General features: G+C 34.0%; 1 pseudogene; it reads right to left on the bottom strand.

The window, feature by feature from the left end:
• Positions 1-4,335: 4,335 nt before the first annotated feature.
• LOC149578163 (DNA topoisomerase 2 pseudogene) overlaps positions 4,336-23,284 on the bottom strand; it is a 98,176-nt pseudogene continuing 79,227 nt past the window's right edge.

The raw sequence follows: 23,284 nt of genomic DNA, 5'->3' as shown, positions 1-23,284 counted from the left end.
AATAAGAATACTCCAATTTTATTTGCTCACAACCTCTCTTGATTCTATTACCAAAACCAAAACTCTCAACTCCAAATGAAAATGAAAATGAAATGCAATGCCCTTTCCCTTTCTCTGGAAGCCACACAACTTCTGAAAAAAAGGAGAACATTATTCTTGAAAATATATCAATAAATAGTCATCCTTGTGAATTCTTAGTTTTTCTCTTCATAATTGAATCTTGGAATTATATTTTCTCTTTCCTCTTCATGTTCTTAGAATCAAATATACATATTAACTTTAAAGCTAATATTGATATATATTAAAATATTCAAATTATATTTTAACAATCGACATTTAAATTTGTTAAATTAAAATCAAAATATTTCCTTGTTGGATGGACAAAAAAATAAATATTGTTGCTAGTAAAAATGGGTCATGTTTCGAGGGACATATTGTTTTCTTCCACCATTGGATAAAGCTCACTTTTAGATATGTTTTTTCAAACTTAATTTTTTTCATTCTTACCAAAGCAATTGGAAACATATTTATCACATCAAAAGATATGAGCTACTAAATGTGGGTCCATATGACTATTATAAAATAAGAATTAGTAGAATGTAGTTTCCAAGCGCTTTCACATCCTCTAAAATCTTTCATGTAGGCCTCTTTAAAGACATATTTTGGTTGTCATGAGTCCAATTTCTCTATTATGTAATCTAATGGACTTGATTTATGATTTTTGTGATATTTCTTATACTTAATATGCACTTTATATGGGCTGAAAGAATGCTAATGTGATACATCCATAAAATGTTTTGGATAAATAGTGAGAAAAACTATTGAAACCATCAATGATACTTCCAACATATATGCATTTTATCAACATAGTGTCAAGTTTCTATTTACTAATAGAACATGACATAATACCCCAAATAGCTAACATTCAAGTGGAAGAGTCAAGGTAGAGCCTTTTGAATCTTGAATCAATTCCTTTGAATGGTTCCTTTCAACTTTGCACTTTAAAAATCTGAAACTGTCATTTTGATCCTATGAGCATGAACTCTGAATCATGCATCTAAACCTTTGAACCTTGAAGTTTGAACCAATGAATATACATTTATAACATGACATGGTGGACCTCTAAACTTGAAGCTTGAACTTTGACTTTGCAAACTTGAACTTGAACTCTGGATCAATGAACTCAACTTTGAACTTTGAAATTTGAACTTGAACATCAAAACTAGTGAATCTTGAACCTTTGAACTTTGAGGCTCAAAGTTCAAGTTCAACATAACTTCAAAACGTTGCCTTCTTTACAATTTGTAAATTACCATAGCATCATTAACAATAAAAATCATTGGAGATTGTTCCATGGGATCAAATTTGAAGTTAAAAATGCAGGTATTAAAACTTGGTAATAGTATGCATGAAAGAATGAAAGAAATAATATATTCATAACACTTTGACACAAGATATGGTGACTGAGAAACCTTCCAATTAGAAAGTAAAACTAAGGTGAGAATGATACCCACAAGTTTGAGTACTATAGTATAAAATTAACCTATTAAGGCTTACAATTGATCATTTCTAGTGATCTACCCTATTAGGATCAATAAGGACTATGAGGTCCACCTTGTTAAAGGATTTAGAAACATAAAATGAAGTATGTGCTCAGTTAGGAGATTTAGAAAAATACTATTAAGTCTACCCTGTTAAAGGATTTGACTGGTGCACCTATTAGGATGAACCAGTGGCTGATCTCTAATTGCAACTTTGATTTTCTAATTGAGAATTCTTATATTATAATGATCACCTGACTGTGATAGATATATATATTTTTGTCCCTTACATTTCTTGTAGCCTTCTTTAATGCACACTCCTACTCATCATATTCCTCTTCACATTCATACTCGGATATAGTTTAATGCATTACATATATACCAATCCAAATCACAACTTACTAAAATCAGCTATAGTACTTTCATCATAATTCACAAAGTTGGCCCAACTATTGTAACTTGGGTTCTAAAGACAAAATTGGTGATGTTATGATACACAAAAAATACTCTCAATGCTTGGAAATCTTTGGCACTTAGTTGATTTTGAAGCTTGGTCCATTCTAATCATTGCCAAGTAGCTTGAACTCAGTCAACAATGTGTGACTCATTAAACACTAAAAAATTTAGTAGTTGTTGAATCACTTGATCAACACTAGATCTATATTGTTAACACGATGAGCTTGGTATATATAGTATAACTTGGTTAACATATCATAGCTCGATTAACGCTTTGATCTTCCTCTCTTCCACTAAATAGCTCGGTAGCCTCTGCTACACTTGGTAAACACTATGTAGCTCTAAAAACACTGCAAAATAACTCAAGTGCTCAGTAGACACTATATTCTGACTACTTGGCTCAAGAACAACTAAATCACTTTGTTAACACTAAAAACTAAATGATAGGCTCAGTAGAAACTATAGAGCTCAATAGAAATGTAGCCAATTCACTAAGTTTTGAGTCACTAATAGGAAAATTGACCTTAATGTCAACAATCTCCCCCTTTGGAATTAGTGACAAAAACACTTATCAAATCAAAAAATATGAACTTTGAAATTATAAGTCAAAAACTTCCTTTACCATTATTCTATGTCTTCAACTCAGTTTGACTTCCTAAAGCTATAGCTCGATAACATACTATGTTTTTCTTAATTTTCAAAATTGTTTTTGTAGAGATATTTTTGGCTTATCTGTACAAGTATCTACATAATACTATATTACTCCTCCATTTAGATATCTCTCTTATATACATATATCTGAAGTATGTTATACTTCTCCTCCTTTACATATTACTTCTCTCCTTTTCCATATTACTTCTCTCCCTTTTCTATATTACTTCTCTCCCTTTTTGACATAAATGCAAAAGGTGTATAATACACACACACACACACACAGAGATATATACATATATATGTATATATATATACATATATATATATGTATATATATATATACATATATATATGTATATATATATATAAATATATATATGTATATATATATATACATATATATATGTATATATATATATATGTATGTATATATATATATATACATATATATATATATATGTATATATATATATATATATATATATATATATATATATATATGTATATATGTATGTATGTATATGTATATATGTTAATACAAGAATGTAACAAGAAATTAGAATGTACCTTCAGAATAAGTACCATTGTCTTTTCCCAATTCTCCTATAGTAACTTAATTATATGCAATGCAATCTGAACTTCTATCGATAATTCCATCATGTGATCAAGTATGGAATTTTTTTTATCATGGATGAGTGTCTTTGCATGTGAAATGTCTTTTTGCAATGCATCCATGTTTGGAAGAATCATGCCCTAGATTTATGCAAGTGTGGCACTGATCTTGGCTTCTTCCTTCAATAATTTTGCTTACAAATGTGTCAGATATTTGATCTTTGTGTAATGTGCAGAACTATGACTTGGGTCAGGTGACAACTAGTGTTCACTTGCCTTCATATCTTCATCTATCTTGGACAACGTATCCTTGATCTCCTTTTTAAAGATAGACATGTCACTTAACTTAAAAAATAATGAAAAAACATTATTAACAAAAGTTTCAAGTGAACCAAGAATAGTTGCTAATTCTACTTGAGCTATTTCAATTCTTTGTGCAACTTGTTCCAACACTCTATTCTTAAATTGACTTTGTTCTCTTTGTAGTATTTTATCCTATACATTCAAGTCTTAATTTCATTTTTGAACAATTTGTGCTAACTAATCTAGAATGGGTTATTTTCCATTGACCTCAATACTTAGAGCATCAATAAATATGCTCTTTATGTCTTCAAGAACTTGATTTTCTTTCTCCTTTTCATCTCCAAGCATTTTTTTCTTAGATCTCTTCTTCAATAGTTCACCCATGGTATCCATTTGATCAGGGGTGAGGGTAGAGATATTAATTCAAATTTGGCATAACTATATCCTCATCCAAATCAATTGCTTCAGCTTCTTCTTTACCCTTTTCTTTCAGAATGGTAGAAACAATTTGTTTACCCTTCTCTGAGACTTTAGTACTTGGTTGATATTGGTTCTCAACTATCATTTTACTAGCTATGGATACATTTGGAATAGAAACAATTGTAGAAATTGATGGACTAGAAACAAATCTAGAAACAACAATAACAACTAGAATACCTTGTTGTTGCTTGGTCAAACCCTATGATGGAGGACCTTGTTGTTTGGAAGATGAAGTGTTGGGCACTTCAGTCAATGTAACACTTAGTAGAATAGATCCATTCTTCAAGATTTATCCATCTAGAAATGCTCCAACAATTTTTGCCTCAATAAATTTTGTCTTTTTGGGAAACATAGTAAACCCCTTGTTCCTTAACTCAAGTAGTAGTTCTATACATTTCCTTTTGTTGAATATAATTTTTTCATTTACAACTCCCATAATGAACTTAAATTTTTTATCCAACTTAATTAAATCAATGTGGTGATTATCCAATAGAACTTTCTTTCTCTTTACATAAAGCTACAATCAAATCTAATAAAAGCACTTGAATATTTTCTCTAGAGTCTCATATTTTTTTCTGACACCCTTTGCATCAAAGATATGCATTTTTTTGGCACTAATAATAGTGGTTAGCTTAAATATCTTTGATAGAACCTCTTAAATTGAATTTTTCATCTTCTCTTCTAATAATGTTACCTCAAATTAACTATTGTATTTTTAATGTGATTATCAAGTTCTAGTATGAATGGATCTTTATCTTTATTGGCAATCATACTTGTCAAAAATCTCTTGTAATCATTAGTCCCCTGTAAACATGCAATTTAGTTATCCTCAATATGGTGTTGTGAATCTGGTTTATAATACCACTCATTATATAGGTCATTCCATTCTCCTTTATAGTTTTCTATTCAATCTTTCCCTTAAAATCCTTGTACCAAAGCTCTATTGGTTGCATTGGTTCATCATTAAGAAAGTGTCTTACATTTGCAACAATATCTTTTGGATTATAATTTGGCACAAAATTACTCCAATGTGTTCTAATTACATCATTTCTATTCACTAGCAGCATTATTTTGATTGCAAAATTAACATGATAGCTCAATAGATTGGCCATTTCTTCTAAATAATCCATGAGAAGATCATCTTCTTTTGGGAAAAAATAAGCATGTTATAGGTGAAAAGCATGTATACACATATTGAGGACATGCAACATCCTTATCACCTGCATTCCTAATTCCAAATTGACCAAATGAAAGAATAAGTTTGATGTTATTACTTGCAACAAATTCTTCTTATATTCCAATAATTGTGCTTGTGAGGATCTCCTCGCCATGATGGTAAGAATAATTCTCTACGAGATATCAGGATATTTGGCCAACCTTTTCTTGTTTGATTTTTTGCACCCTTAAAATAACAATACAAAATTTTATTTTCCCTAGCTTCAAGCCATCAAGCAATAATGTAATAGTTCTTTGCAAATGAGCCCTCGAAAATAGGATGAACTCCTTGTTCAAAAAATCCTTATAAGAGATTATATTTTTACTCTAGTCCAAATATGTCCTAGCATCAAATTATATAAACCATTTTTTTATGTGCCCAATATTCTTCTTGCTGAAGGTTAGTCCAATCGCATCTACATCATTCTCATTAATCCATACAAAATCTATCTTGTGCTTTTCTAGATTACTAAAATACTCCTTTCCATGTTCACATGTACTGGTACCCAAACCTTTATAGTACTTTATGGTCCAACTTGATCATGATCCACTTAGTGACTCTCTCCAAGATTTGTACTCAAGAAGGGTGTAAAAGAAAAATGCATTTATTTCTTCTGTGTTGTCGTTAGAGTAGGAGTGGTAAATTCCACAAGAAATGAAGGAGCTTTGAGCAAAGATGATTTGGTATAGTGTATGAAGTTGATAATAAATCCCTTGATATGGGAACCATCATGATCATAATCTATCATTATCATTAGGTGGACATATCTTCTTGAAAATATTAAATTGCATTTTCTTACTATAAAATATCAACCTATTTAAGTTCATGTTTTTGTAATAAATTAACGTGAGTATTTCTTATATACCTATGGATGATTCGTGCTATATTTTCTATTTATAGAGGACATATACATTTTCTATATATAGTCAAGAAAATGACATTGTAAAAATTTACTACCTTTAATCATTGGATTTATATTGGTATATTCTCAAAAAAAACAAATGATAATGTTTATCAAATAAAAAAGTTTGTGGTATCCTCAAAATTCTATGGCAATAATCAAAAGTAGTTTCCAGAAGGAAAATTGTTTGTATAAATTAGTGATGCAATCTTTCACAATGGAGAAACTTATGGGAGACAATACAATGTTTGATGTCTGATGTCTTCATCAAATGAAATGGGAAAGGACTAAATTTCTTAGGCTCCTGATAGTATTTCCCAAGCATAGTCTTGATTGTTTCATTCTATAAATCAAGAAAAAATATTCAAATTAGTTTCTCACATATCCATACAATATGAAATGATTGCTCAAATACTGATAATATTTTGATACCATCCATAGCTAGATAGACATTACAAATAAAATATTTACAATAATCATATATAAGTGTTAAAACCCAAAATCCAAAACCATTAGCCACACTTGGATAAGAAATCATCAATTAGATAATCTTAATGGGTATTACATTACTCAAATGGACAGTTTGATAGTTTTTTAGCACAAAAGAGAACATACATGTAATACCCCACCTGGAGATCCTTGGAACAAGGATAAATAAAAGCCAAGATATTTTTTTGAATACAAGTATGGATGCACACAACAATCAACATACAAGGCTAACAAACATCGCAATGGAAGACTTAACCAAAAATCTCAGCAACCAATGAATCTCTAAGTGTCACTACCAACTGACACACTCAAACTAAAAGATAACAACCAAAGATGACAATAGAACATAAAATCTTTTCTCTATCAAAGCCTACACAAACAAGCAAACCTAAAGGGTACCCAAACACCAAAATACATTCCTCAAAAAATAGTGAAGATACCCCTTATTTTTCGTACGAGGAAAGGCAACCATAGTCTCGCACAAGGAAGTATGATACGTTGTGTAAGAAACTACCCTCTCACATGAGGAAATGCTTTAGAACAACTAGCAATTCTCTCTACTCTATTGTGGAGGTTTGCAAGAAAGAATGCCCACATCTGTGTGAGGAAGTGCCAAGTCTCACATGGGAGAGACTACAATCTTGCATGAGGCTCCGTAGTGCTTCACATGAGAGAATTCCTTCTGGCACGAGAGAACACATTCTTGAATGAGAAAGCACTTGTCTGATGCAAGGAAGTATAACAACAAAGAGGAAAAATGAAAGACGAAAAAGTAGGAAAAACAATTCCTCCACAGTGGGGAGTACTAGATCAAAAAATTGAGGCTTGGACACTTGAACATAAGAGAAGCAAGATGAAAAAGAAACCAACCATCTAAAACAAATTTGTATAAGGAAATGTACTAAAATAAACATTGCAATATACAAAAATAACTAAACTCTTATATGGTCCCTCCCAACTATAATAGTATCATGAGACCTTGAAGGCCCTAGCCATCCCCTATGCATAACATCTAAAATTTCCAAATAGATAGTTGGAGTTGTCTTATGAGGTTGTCACTAATAAAATGTAACAACATCATACAAGGAAGGAAATATAACATGATAATCTAGTAAAGCAATAGATATTCCAACTAAGTGAATCACAACATCTAAGCATATGCTAAACATCATAATATAGGAATGTGTCAAATAAACTAACATCATCTAAACGTGATATCCAAGCATTCCAATGAAAGCATAAATAACAAGAAGCATACTCTAGAATCCTAAATATACCAAGTGAACATCAAGAATCTATCAAAATTGGAAATAAACCATCTATGTACATCAGTCCCTAGTAGTGGTATAGGTAGCTATGCCTCCCAAGTACATGAAACCCATAGGTTCACTCCTACCATGCTAATGGAGGTAATGATCCAATCACAAACACACATAAAATAAAAGCCTATGGGTAACACTCATGCCAGATAGTAAAGAGAATTATAACCAAGATCATGAGACAATGCAAGTAGAACAAGTCCCAGTGAGACACTCAATGGGTCAACTATGTAGGGATTCATTGGAGGATAAATCACTTGGCATCAGGTAGCCCAAGCTAGTATCATGCAACATCAACTCCCCAATGGAAGGTGCAAGAACTGTGTCCTTGGACTAACACTAGGTTCTCACATATCAAGTGTCCTTAAACTAAATCAGGTGCTCACTTTACTTTTTATTATCTTATATTCATTACCCATTAATTAATTTAGTTATCACTTAATTAAGCCTTCTTCACACCAACCTGATAAATAGTCACCAAGGTTGTGGTAGAACCCCTTCGATGTTTTTAACCTATCATACCCATACTCATCCAACAATGAGTACCTGTAGGCATGCATATTCCCAACCTAACCCCAAATGAACATAATTCCACTGAAATACAACTAGGAGTTTGGGTCTCACAAGTCACCTAACAAATGCATGCACACATGCTTATGTGTGGCAAACAACCATCACAAAGATCATAAAATAAGGGTTAGATAAGAACATAAGCAAAAATAACACTGAACCAAATAAAGCTTAGAAGAATGGATGTGAGCATGCATCCCAATGGAACATAAAAGTGAAAAAGTGGTTTGACTAACATCCTACAGATGATAAGCCAAACTAAAATTGAGTTGCATGCCCAAAGCATGCTGGAGAGATGTCCACAATGTTGAAGTAAACACTAGATTTCTATCTAAAATAATCCAACAAGAGATCCCATGCAATCGAACAATGTCTTCTAAGGAAACACATGCTACAAAAGAAGTTGTATAGGATGTCCTCATGGATGAAAATTGTGCTACCTTGGACAACTTGTCCACGGCCACCATGATATAATCATGTCATCATCATGACATATGCAACCCCATGATAAGATCAATATATATGGTATCCCATTTTCAGAAATAACAATTGCATGCAAATATAACCAACATAAGAAAATAATAGATCACACAAAAGAGAACACAAGACACCAATATTTAATGTGGTTCACCCAATCCCTAGGCTATGTCCACCAATAGAAATTCCAATATTTTTATTATCCAATGATTAAAATCTATAATCCCTTACAACTCAATACTACCACAAGAAGCTACAATATCACCATTACATTATGAGATCCCTAACCCTAAGCCTTTTTATACAAGCTTTTGCCAATTAAAAAATTAGGTATAGAATAAGTCATCCAATAGGAAAAATAATAGCCAACACCTTTTACAATATAAGGGAATTTTGGCTTCGGGGGTGCTGTCCCCCAAAACCTCGATAGGGTTGTTGCCCCATGACCCCACCTTGTACTACAACAAGGAGTGCACCTGGGGTACTACCCCTTGACCCTACCTTGGGGACATTTCCCCCAAACCCACATAGACATAATATGGAGAGAAATCCATGTCGAATAAACCTCCAAGTCTTATTAGACTCCACATCACAATATTCCTCCACTTGGAGATTGGTTAGATTCCACAACAATAACCTCCCACTTGGAGACTGATCATAGCACTACTAAACCTGTAGCTCCTACTAGAATATCAAACCACTTTGGACTCTATTGTACTTTTATTTTTTTAAATCTAGAAGACCAACCAAAGTTGAAGAGGAGTTCAACTTCTCCCTTGTTACTACCTTGCAAACATATTAGTTGGATTATCATATATATGTATCTTGTTGAGCTTTAACTGTCCATCTTCCAGAATTGAATGAACTAAATGGTATCGTAACTATATGTATTTTGTCTTTGAATGAAGAGTTGAATTATTTATAAGATGAATGGAACTCTAACTATCTATAAATAAATAATTATCCTTTTGAGGGTATCCCAATTCTTCCAATAAGAACTGAAGCCATATCATCTCCTTGGTTGCCTCTATAGAAACAACGTACTCTACCTCTGTAGTGGATTAAGCATTAACTTTTTGTAACCTAGAAACCCAATTTATTGTTGCCCCACCAACAGTAAATAGATAACCTATAGTACTCTGCCTGGTACCAATATCCCATGCCAAATCTGAGTCAAGATAGCCCTATAAATCAGTAGTAGAGCACCCAAAATGTAAACACTTACTAGATGTTCCTCTCAAATATCTATGAATCCATTTGATTACATTCTAATGCTCAATTCCTAGATGACTCATATACCTGCTAACAGCTCCCACTAAATGTGCAATATCTAGCCTCATACATACCATAGCATACATCAAGCTTCTTACAACTAAAGCATAAGGTACCTTATACATCTTTTTCTCCTCTTCTTGTATCTTGGGACACATCTTCTTAGTCAATTTCAAATGACCAAGTAAAGGTGTGGTAAAAGCTTTAGCATTCTCCATAGAGAAACATTGCAACACCTTCACAATATAATGAGCCTAACATAATGTCAATTTCTTGTTCTCCCTATCTCTACAAATCTCCATACCAATGATTTGTTTTGTTTCCCCCAAATCCTTCATAGCAAATGCATATGCTAACTAGCATTTCAACCCCTTAATATGATCCATGATAGACCCAACTACAAGCATATCATCAACATATAAACATAAACTAATGTAGCTATCATCATCCAACCTCTTAAAATAAACACAATGATCTAAATGAAACCTACTATATCCATTCTCATGCATAAAACTACCAAATTTTAGATACCACTATCGAGGTGCTTACTTCAAGCCATATAAACTTTTCTTCAACCTATAGAATAAGTTCTCCTTACCTTTGACCACAAATCCTTGTGGTTGTGCCATATATATCTCTTCATCCAAATCACCATGAAGGAAGGTTTTTTTGACATCAAGCTACTCCAAATGAAAATCTATAGTAGCCATAATACTTAAAACAGCGCAAATAGAAGTCATTTTAACAACAAGAGAAAATATCTCATCAAAATCAATGCCCTTTTTCTATGCAAATCCTTTTACAACTAACCTGGCTTTAAATATTTTCTTATCTCCATCCTCTTCTTCAACTTGTAAACCCATTTATTCTATAAAGCTCTTTTACCTATGGGCAACTTGCATAAATCCCATGTCTTATTTTTCAACAAAGAGCTCATTTCTTCTTTCATTGTAGACTCCCACTCGATCTGTATATCCACTTGTACAACTTTATCATAACATTCAAGTTCACCAACATCAATAAGTAAAATATAATATAAAGAGGGATAAAATCTTTCTAGAGGTCTACTTAGCCTTGTTGACCATCTAAAATTCACTAGTGTGGTGGTATTTGTTGTTGTAGTTGTTGCAGATCAAGAGGAATTACTAGAACATCATCTTTTGGAGTATCATCAAACACTACATAATCATCTTCTTTCTTCTCATGTTGCTACGAAATATCTTTGTACAAAACTTTCTCAATGTCATATCCAAAAAATACACATTTCTTTGACTTAGCTTCCAACTTGGTTCTATTTTTCAGAATTTATATGAGTAAATGCTTCACAACTAAAGCTTTTTAGAAAAGAATAGCTCACCTTCTTACCACTCCATATTTACTCTAGAATACCACAACCCAAAGGCTAGAGGGACCTCTATTAATCAAATATATAGTAGTATTGATAGCCTCCACCCACATGTTTAAGGGAAACCCAACATGTAACTTCATGCTCCTTGCACACTCCATTATAGTCTTGTCCATGCGTTCAGCCACTCAATTTTCCTTTGGAGTCCTTGGAACAATTTTTTATCTAAAAATACCATTAGTAGAGAAATAATCTTCAAATTCATGACTATAATACTCACCATCATTTTCAAATCTGAGACATTTTATCTTTTTACCATTCTCATTCTCAACCTATCATTTTCATTTCTTAAAATTTGAAATACATCATATTTCTATCTAAAGAAATAAACCCATATTTTTTTAGTTGCATCATCAATAAATGTAACATAATAATGAGAGCCACCAAGGGAAGATACTTGATTTGGTCCCCATACATTTGTATGCACAAGCTCTAATCTCTCACTTCTCTTTTCCTTCCCAATCTTCACAAAACTCACTCTCTTCTATTTTCCATACACACAACTTTCACAAAAATCCATATCAACACATTTTTAGACCTAGTAAAACTTGTTTTGAATGAAGTACTTTCATACCTTTCTCACTCATGTGCCCAATTATTTTGTTCCATAGGGTTGTATTAGAATCTATGACAACTATTTGTTCTCTTTGCTCAACTATAGCAATTATTCCTGAACATTCATTTTCTCTGAAATAATCAAAATTGTACGAACATTATGACCTGTACAAAGATATAAGGTGTCTACTTTCACACCTTTTTCTACTACAAGGGAACTTTTTGAAAACTTGTACTTTTTATCATTAAAAGTAACTACACAACCCTCATCACTGAGTTGCCCTGCTGAAATTAAATTCTTACTCAGCCTTGGAACATGTTTAACCTCATGTAGTAGCCAACGATTCCCATTTTGCGACTTAATCTTTACTTTTCCCTTTCCAACAATCTGACAGGGTTCATTATCCCACAAACAAACAAGCCCAAAATCCACTTGGACATAATCAATAAAATAACCTCTATGAGGTGTAGCTTGAAATGAAGCACCAGAATCTAAAACCCATGAATCATCAACACTTTCTAAAGATAGAAGTAAAACATTCCTCTTCAAATTTTTTACTTACCATGTTTGCCACTTTGTTCCCTTCTAGTTCATCTCCTTCATTGTTCTTTTAAGTCCAACAATATTTCTTCTTATGCCCTAGCTTAGTAGAGTACCAGCAATCTCTTAGTCCTCTAGATTGAGACCTCTTCCCCTTTGACTTTCCTCTTGATTTCCCACAATTTCCAAAATTATTTCCTCTCTCAGTCATTCTGCTTTTGCTTTGTGCATTCAAAGAAATTCCTGATGTAGATCCACATAAGTTTTTCCTATGAGTTTCCTCACTCGGAATAACACAAATCACATCATCAAATTTTATGGTATTAGATCCAAAAATAAAATTATTGATAGCCATTACCAAGCCATTCCAACTTTTAGGCAAAGAACACAAACTCAAGAGAGCCCTAATTTCTTCATCAAAATTAATACCCACAAAAGATAATTGACTAGTACAGTATTAAACTCATTTCAATGGTTTGCAATAAATCCACCTTTTGTCATTTTTATATTAAATAAACACTTCATGAGAAATACCTTGTTTAAAGAAGAGGGCTTTTCATACAGTTTTGCTAGGGTTTGCATCAACTCTTCCATCATCTTTTCTTTTGTAATGTTAAATGTCACCGATGGTACTAAGCATAGTTGAATCCTTCCAAGTGCCTCCCTATCTAAAATCTCCTAGTCGTCATCTAACATAGTTCCTTGTTTCTTGAATTTTCCTTCCAATGGCTTCCATAAATGCTTCTCATAAAGATAGTCTTCCATTTACATCTTCCATAACTTAAAGTTATTCCCATTAAACTTCTCCACCTTTAGCTTAACCTCATCTATTATAGCTCCCACTCAACTATGAGAGCTTCCTACAGAGGATCATTAAAAAAAATGACGATCTAGCAAAAAATGAAAGATGATAGTCTGAGCTAAAAAAATGATGATCGTCTAGCTCTGATACCACTTGTTAGGATTAGCCTCACACAGAAATAATAGTTACATGTAAATATAACCAATATTGAAAAATAATAGATCACACAAAAGAGAACACAAGACACCAAGATTTAACACAGTTCACCCAATCCTTGGGCTACATCCACAAACAACAAGTCCAATATTATTATTATCTAATGATTACAATCTGTAATCCCTTACAACTCAATACCACTGCAAGAAGCTACAATATCACCATTAGATTATGAAATCCCTAACCCTAAGCCTTTTTATACAAGCTATTGCCGATTAAAAAATTAGGGCTAGAATAAGTTATCCAATAGCAAAAAAAGCAACCGATGCCTATTACAATATAAGGACATTTTTGGCTTCGGAGGTGCTATCCCTGAAAACCCCTATGGGGGCATTGCCCCTTAACCTCGCCTGCATTGTGATAGAGAGCGCACCTAGGGTGCTACCCCTTGATCCCATCTTGGGGACGCTACCCCCAAAGCCCTGTAAAAATAATATGGGGAGAAATCTACACTGAATAAACCTTTGAGTCTGATTAAGCTCCACATTTGTCATGCCCAAAATACAAGGGCAATACACACGTAATTTTTTTTTTTTAAAGAGTAATAATAATTAAATCTACTAAGATTAATATGTTTGTTTCATGTGTTAAAGTATAGGTATAATGAAAAATAGATACGGGATCTCCTAACAATGTCGTGACATTTCTATTTAAGTTTATAATCAATAAGTATGAATAGATCGTTAAATCTGAGCATTCATTATTAACTTGATTTTGACATTTTTTTTCATTACTCACTTTAATTTTAAAATAATATATATATAAATATTTTTCATTTACTTTCAAATATTCCATCCATAAAGTCAACAAAACATTAAAACATTCTAGTTTAATCCAATTATTTACTTAATATTTAAAGTCTAAACTAAACTCATTTCATATTTAATCTATCTAATTAATTAAAACTAAATAAAATATCTAACATTCATTTTATAACCTTTTCCAATCAAAAAAATTTTAAAATATAATAACACTACCTTACCATTTTAAAAAAATACAATCACTTCAATTCACAAATAAACTAATAAATTAATCCCTTCTACTAACCATAATTTAAGAAATACTTTAAAATTTCTTAATATATAAAAACATATTTATTAAATTACCTAAGAAAAATAAAACTAACTAAATTACACTTAAACTAAAACTAAACTAAATTATATTAAAACAACTTATATTTAAAACACATAATAATTAACTTACTTCAAAAATAAAACTAAATTCTAATAAATACTAACTAATCTAATTAACCCCATGACCCTACTAACATTAAAATATTCTAACTAAAATCTAAAACTACTATAAAACTATAATATTAACATTCAAATATTCTAACTAAAATCTAAAACTACTATAAAACTCTAATATTAAAAAATGCTAAAATTAATTACATAACAATAAAACTAAACCACTAACATACTAACTATTCCATACTTAACCCTATACTATCTAACTACACACTTAACCTACACATACTACCACCCACCCCACTAACTCCCCCTTCCCCACCTTACTACCCACGTGGGTCTGCACCTCCTAATAAAGTTGCATGAAAATCGCATGGGGAAAAGAAACAAGGTAATTCTCATGGTTTTTTTTTAAAACAAAACTCAAAACTTTCCACCTTCCTTGTAGTCACGTGCATGACAGCCCCCCCCACCCCCCCCCCCCCCCCAAAAAAAAAAAAAAAGGGCACTGGAAAAGGTAAAAGGTGGAGGAGTTTGAATTTTTTTTTTTTTTTAACTAAATCTACTCCCCCAAAGTACACGTCCATCCCAAGGATATGCTAGAAGTAATTCGCATGTTTTAATGATAAGAGTTTTTGATTGGGCCAAGGTTTATCATATCATTAAATACTTTGACTTTGGTTTTAACTCCACTCTGACCCTAGTTTCAAACTAATGCCTAGACCAGGGGAGGTGGACCAAAAGGCATTTATGTTGTAAAGTTTAGTTGATGGGATATTAGTTTATTTATGATATTTGCTAGATACATTTTCTTTTCTTTTCTTTTCTTGTTTGATTTATTTAAATATCTAATAGTAATAAATACAAACAAGGAATAATAAAGGAATCTTTAGATTCTCTATTGCAAAAAGGAGATCACTTGATTTTTTCCCATACAAAATCCAGTGAGCTTTTTTCCTCTAGGATGCAATTTTTTTCACAAGCCTATTTTATTTTCTAAGTGTTATTTTTTGAATGCAATTTTTTTTCCTTTATATTTTTTTTTTTTACAAGGGGTATATCTGAAATGTCCCTTTAATGATTTTATATGATATTTCAAGCCTCTAATTAGATCTTTCAAGATCAAACAACCAATCTGTTGAGATAATGGGTGTTGCACACATTGCATAATATTGTTATTTTATTATTTTATTATGTAATGTTGTGCCTAGATGGACGTGCAACATGTAAAGATTTCCATGGAATATTCTTGATGAGTTGTATGGTAACATTGTGATAATATTTCATGTAATTATTTAATATTAGGAAAAATAATTAAATGCCCAATATTAAATGTGGGGTTAGTGGGTTAGGTAGCACATGGTTTTAGCACATGGTTTATGTAATAAAACTTGGTGGTTTTGTGGGACTTGCTACTATATAAGCAGCGACAAGGGTAGTTGTTGTAGAGAGAGTGACAAGGAGAAGACAAAAGGCAAGAGTCGAGCAGGACAAGGCTTGAGAGGTTAGCCAAGGAGAGCATTTGTGAAGGTTGAAAGCATGGCATGGGATGTGTGGATTCATGCTTGTTCACATAGTTTTCTCGGTTATGGCTATGGCCATGAAGGCTTCCATGGTTGTATGACAATGGTATTTTTGTTGAATAATACATGATGATGGATGCTTTTGGAGGCTGGGTTTTTCCCTCAATGAGGGTTTCCCAGGGTATATCTTGTGTCACAATTTTGTGGGTATGTTGTCTATTCTCTTGCATGTGGATTTTAATTTCGTATTTATTATGGGTTATGAGAAAACGGTTATAATCTTTATTGTCAAGTTTCCTTACAAGTGGTATCAGAGCTATGGTTTTATTATTGTAACCCTAGATTGAATCCATGGGAATGCATGAGAGGATAAAAGAAAAGGGCAACATATATGAATGATTTATTGCAGATCTGAGGGTTTTGGGTTTGCTGTTATGATGGGATGTTAAAAGATTTTGCCATGCGAAATTGTTGGAGAAAAGGATTTTTTTGATGTTTCATTTAAATGAGGTTTTTGGGGGCTAGCATGTAGAAATGACCTCTTGGGCAAAAACAGACCTCACCATTGGATCCGGGTCGACATTTCCATAAAATTTGATATATAATATGCCCTAGTTTGGCCATGTTCAGAGGAAATGAAAGAGTTTTTTGGTTTCAGCCCATGATGGCCGTCAAATTTAATCCCGTCGGAATTTTTGTCACTGAAAAAAATTAAAAATGAAAAATCATACTGAAAAAGGTAAAAAGACTGTCTCAGTAAAACGGCCATAACTTTCTCTTAAAATATCAGATTTCAGAGTTCTTATACGCGTTGGAAAACTAATTCAGAGCACTACAAGATGGTGTAGGTTTGGTTCTATGATTTTGAGATTTTGTTAGGTTTTAAGAGCCCTAAAGTCAGATGTTGTTTATTTTGAGCACAAATTAAGGCATAACTTGGGCATACGGAGTCGGATTTTGGACTTCGAGTAGTCAACGAAAAGCTCTTGGAGAGCTCTACACATTGGTTTAGATTTGGTGTAGGTTTGGCATGATTTATTTGTTGATATATTGATCTGAATAGTTTATAGGTATATTTTGACTATGGTAACATTGTGAGTTTATGGCATTGGAGATTTAAGATTTGATGTCATTGTATACTCAATTCATATTTCAGATTGGTCTCATGATGATATGGTTATCAGTGTTTTGTTTGAATATGCATGATGACTTGTTGGATCTGCAAGTTGTGTAGTGTTGTAAGCGGTCTATACTTACAGGTTGCATTTATAGCTTGGTTATGGGTTGTCTTTGCCCATTGATCTTTCATTATTGATGCATATTCAGATTGGTGGCTTGGATTTGGATTGTCTATGCCCTAAGTCACATGATTTTATCTTCATGTAGAAGGGATGAGATGTTGTTACTAGGTACAGTCATGGTAGAGGATTGTGGTTGACTATGCTGACAGGTTGGACACTTTGAGAGCCAGATGCTCGGTTCATGGATGTGATCATGGTGCCATGGGATTTTGGCATGACATGATTGGTTATACAGGTACATCCTTTAGGTTCATTAGCTTGGATTTCTGATTTGGTTATGGTGGTATATCTTCTTGGTTGAGGATCATGGTTATTTGGTTTCTTTTGAGAGCTCATGATGTGCACTTTGAGTTCTTTGATGGTTTGATGCTTTGGTTGATTCTCATGGTTAGAAGATGGTTATTTTTCATCATGATGTCATGGATAGCTTCGATATGCAGTTTGGTGGGAGCTTGTGACAATGATGGGGTGACAGTGCAGGATTAGTTCCTAGTTTGGTTTATATCTTCTTGGTTTGGAGAGGATGGATTTTATGATGCCATAAGTGACTTGGTACCATGGTTAAGTGGGATTTTTTGGCATTGATATATTTATTGAGTGCTTGCAGATGTTGGAGGTTTGACTTAGATCTTGTTGCTGCAGAAGCGTCTTTGACATTTGCATGGTGCACTTGTTATCTTCATGGTGTTTGAAGATGGTTAGATCTTGAGGACTCATGGAGTTCTTGGTTATCTTCATGGTGTATGGAGATGGTTCTTCCTGGTATGTGGAGATGGTTTTCTTCATGGTGTGTGGAGATGGTTGCATCTTGAGGACTCACAGGGTTCTTGGCAAAGGTGTGGTTTATATTTCTTTTATTTGGCATGTTATCCTTGGTGTGAGGATGGTTTCATTATTATGTCATGGTATACTCTTGATACGCGTTTAGAGTTGTGACATGTTATAGTGTGTTCATATGGAGCATGTTATCTCTTTAGTTGAGATGGTAAGATCATGTTGTCATGTTTATGTTCCTGAGGCCATGGTTGGAACTTTGACATTGATCTTGGTTTAGTTTCTTGGTATTGAGTACACTGATCATAAGTTGGATACTTCATGATATTGCTATGTTGCATTTGGAGTTGGCATGGATTGATTGGTTACAGGTGCTCATGGATACTTAGAGATGGTGGTGATGTTGATTTCTCTTGGATTAGAGAAGTATTTGTTGGGACAGTTGATGGTTTCAATAGGAAGTCCGAGGGGCAGTCACCTGATATGGACTTAAGAGGAGATTGTTCTTAGATGAGTCTTGGTTGGAGACTTGGGTATCTTGATGAGCATTCTCATTCTCCACTCTTGGTCTACTCGGTAGTTTGCTACTTGAGAGGTATAGCCCATTTTTTCTCTCAGTTGCATTATATTTATGCTTGTCTTTCATGGATATCGATCTTGAGCTATGGTACATGAGTTAGTTCTGGAGGGTTCATTTGAGAGATGGTTTTATATTGGGCATTTTCCTTGGATTAGGAATGGTTATTCCTTGGTTTAGGAATGGTTTTATTGAGTTTGATCTTCTTGTGAGAGGCTTACATCCATGATGAGTTATATGGTATGGTTTGGGTGTTGTTGAGGCTTCTTGTTGGGGTTTTATGGAGGAGATCATACTTGCACAGTTTACATCTAGAGGTGTGTGTAGAAGGACATGATACAGGTTATGATTTGCATGGTTTCTCTGGTCTTGAGTTTTGACTAAATTAGATTTGAGATTGGTTGGAGATTGTGATCACTAGTTTGTGCTCATGTATGTCACGTGAGAGATGACATGGTTATTTCTTTCTCTTTCCTTTGTTGGTTGTGGAGAATTTGAGAGACTATTGGAGACTTGTTATGAGAATTTTTCTTGCAAGATATCAGTTTATGTATTGTGGATGTCCTTGATACTACATGGATTCACTTCTTTGAGATGTGTTGAGTGGATTGGTTATAGATTTGACATTATCTTTTGCAGTGGGAGCTTCTTGGTATAGATGTGGAAGGTATTGCTCTTGAGGCTTGTGATTGCAAGTTATAGATTGGATATGTCAGTGATATGAGATTCACTTGTTATACCTTTGAGGCATGGATAGTTGGATGGGTTTGGCACTTGCTGTGGGTGCTATTTCAGCTATGGATATTTTTGACAACTACGGATAGATGTGATTACCTTTGGATCAAGTTATTTGTTCTTAGAATTTTAGTTGGTACAAGATTTTATGATCTTCTAATGCGACAGGTTGGGAGGCTTTCTCTTTGGATGGCTTCTATGTATGTCCAGTGGGAGTGGCATAATAGTAGGTGAGATCATTCATGTTCGAGATGCTGGATACTTTGATTTTGTTGCAGGTACCAGGATGGAACACTTGGTGTATTTTTGATCCATGATGGTGGATGTGCTGGGAGGGATTGTTCCCTTGTTCATTTATATGGTTACGGATTGACTCTATGCAATGTATACAACAAGTGGGAGATTGTTGAGATAATGGGTGTTGCACACATTGCATAATATTGTTATTTTATTATTTTATTATGTAATATTGTGCCTAGATGGACGTGCAACATGTAAATATTCCCATGGAATATTCTTGATGAGTTGTATTGTAACATTGTGATAATATTTCATGTAATTATTTAATATTAGGGAAAATAATTAAATGCCCAATATTAAATGTGGGGTTAGTGGGTTAGGTAGCACATGGTTTTAGCACATGTTTTATGTAATACCACTTGGTGGTTTTGTGGGACTTGCTACTATATAAGCAGCCACAAGGGTAGTTGTTGTAGAGAGAGTGACAAGGAGAAGACAAAAGGCAAGAGTCGAGCGGGACAAGGCTTGAGAGGTTAGCCAAGGAGAGCATTTGTGAAGGTTGAAAGCATGGCATGGGATATGTGGATTCATGCTTTTTCACATAGTTTTCTCGGTTGTGGCTATGGCCATGAAGGCTTCCATGGTTGTATGACAATGGTATTTTTGTTGAATAATACATGATGATGGATGCTTTTGGAGGCTGGGTTTTTCCCTCAATGAGGGTTTTCCATAGTATATCTTGTGTCACAATTTTGTGGGTATGTTGTCTATTCTCTTGCATGTGGATTTTAATTCTGTATTTATTATGGGTTATGTGGAAATGGTTATAATCTTTATTTCCAAGTTTCCTTACACAATCTTTCAAAGATCCACCAATTTCTCAAGAAACCCCAAATCGGGTATGCCGGAAATAGTGCCAACAACTTCACAGCTTCACATATTATCAGTAAATCTGAAAGTGGAAATTTTTATAAAAATTTCAGCAGAATAATAGCCTACAAAATGACATTTTCAGATCTATATAACATGCACACAATAGCTCCCAAACGGAGGACAAAAATAATGCTCATTGGCTCCCGAAAATAGCACAAAATAGCTCGGAATCACCACAAAAAATTAGTAATCTATCACAAAAGTATAATCATATCCAAATACATACATTCAACTCTATTTTAAAATTTTAAAGTCTGATATACAGCAGCAACCCAAACTGATATGAAATACTCAATCGGAAACACTAAACTCTTACAAAAAACACACCCGAAAAACCACAAATCTGCACTGTTCAGCACAAAGGCAAACTCTGCATGAGCATGCACATGGAATGGCTTCAAACTCCCCTCATTAGCCTTCTTGGAAACCTAAAAACTCCCATTCTTGGGTCTCCCTGGAAACCTGCAAACTCTCGTTCTTGGGTACCTGCAAACTCTCGTTCTTGGGTCTCCTTCTCCACAAGTTTGACAGCCTCTGAAGAATAACAAAGAAATGAGCAAAAATCAAGTTCTGGAATCAGCCCAAAATGCCTCCAAACCCCTTAAATGAGGGAATAACCCTAACTCATGTCCAAGAGGGGTTAATAAAACATATTTTAATAATAATCTTCATTTATTAGTCCATTAGCTTCCAAAGATTATCCCCTTTTCTTGAAACTTCGCCTTTTTGGGCCTGCTTGCCTTAGCAAATATGATTATTTTTTAATTATTTGAAAAGGGGACATGACAAGTCCTCCCTTCCCAAATATTGCTTGTCCTCAAGCAATGGCTGAATAATCAATCAATCAATCCACCTGGATCCTAAATGTAGTCATGAACTATACTACTGCCAATTAACACAGGCTCCTGCAATATCCTCTGCAATATGACCAAGAGGAATCCATAATCAAACTGACAATTATAGCTCAACCAAACTCCAAAATCACCACTGCCATAGTCAGAAACCCATGAGACACAAACTCTTAGAACATCAGAACCCAAGTAAAGTGGACAAATCAAATTGCCAACACAGTAAATACCATCAACGCATCCCACTGGCCTATATGGAATGTACAATCCAACTCTACAACAATGGTGAATGGTCTCGAATGAAACTATACCAAGTATGGAGAATCCACACACTGTACAACTCCTACAATCAACACAACTCTACAAATCACTAGCCACTGTCTCATAACCATAACTCCCATGCACTGTTGATGGTGAAAAGACATTACAAGATAAACAGCAAGAATTGGAACCCAAACCAAATTTTCCTGCCATCAACTCCTCAACACAAGGATCAAATGCTAACTGATGTACATACCTTGCAATATAATGTTGATAAAAAAAACCAACCTCAGTCAACAACTCACCATGAACAAGTGATACAACCCATTGTGACTGATCACCAACTAAGTCAAGAGATGTCATAGCCAAAGGAATAGAATCAATAACAACACCCACTGAAGCATCACTCCAAAACTCCTACTCTAAGTCATGTATTATCAGGTTGTCAACTACAGAACCTATCACCATGTTGTGCCCATCACAACTCTCATCTTGAGGCGTTAAACTATCCCATAACTGATGATAAGCACTAGGAACAAAAGTACATCTCTGTATCATCCACTCATCAACATGGTCATCAAAGGTAAATTGATGAGCATACCTCATAGTGTAGTGTTGATAGAATGCACCAATCTTAGTCAGTGGCCCGGACTGCAATCCAGATGAAACTAACTGCAATTGATCACTAACCAAGTTGGAATTGACTACTACCTCTAAAGACATCACCAAGGGAGTAGTATTACTAGTAGGAACCATGCCAACTATCAGCTCACCAACATCACACATGGTCTTTGATACAGCATCTCTAGTCTTCATGTCATTAGTGCTAGAGGTTGCCACCATGTCAGGCATACCACAACAATCTGTTGCAGCACCCAACTCAACTAAACCTGACTCTAGTGGGGATGAACCCGATATGCCAATGTTAGTATCAAGGATGGATGCATCCCCATCTCCACTATCTTTGACAATCTCGACCATGGACATCCTCGGATCATCAGACACCACAGCTTGTGAGTATACAGAATCTAGTAAAGACTATAGTTGCTCTAACTCCATGGTCACCTTAGCCAAATTAAATTGTGACTCCTTGAAA

This window comes from Cupressus sempervirens, chromosome 1 (genome assembly GCF_028749045.1).
Source record: "Cupressus sempervirens isolate cs-2001-9-10 chromosome 1, ASM2874904v1, whole genome shotgun sequence".
Classification (NCBI taxonomy): domain Eukaryota; kingdom Viridiplantae; phylum Streptophyta; class Pinopsida; order Cupressales; family Cupressaceae; genus Cupressus; species Cupressus sempervirens.
Note: the sequence above shows the minus strand (reverse complement) of the source record. Positions and strands in the feature narration are given on the sequence as shown.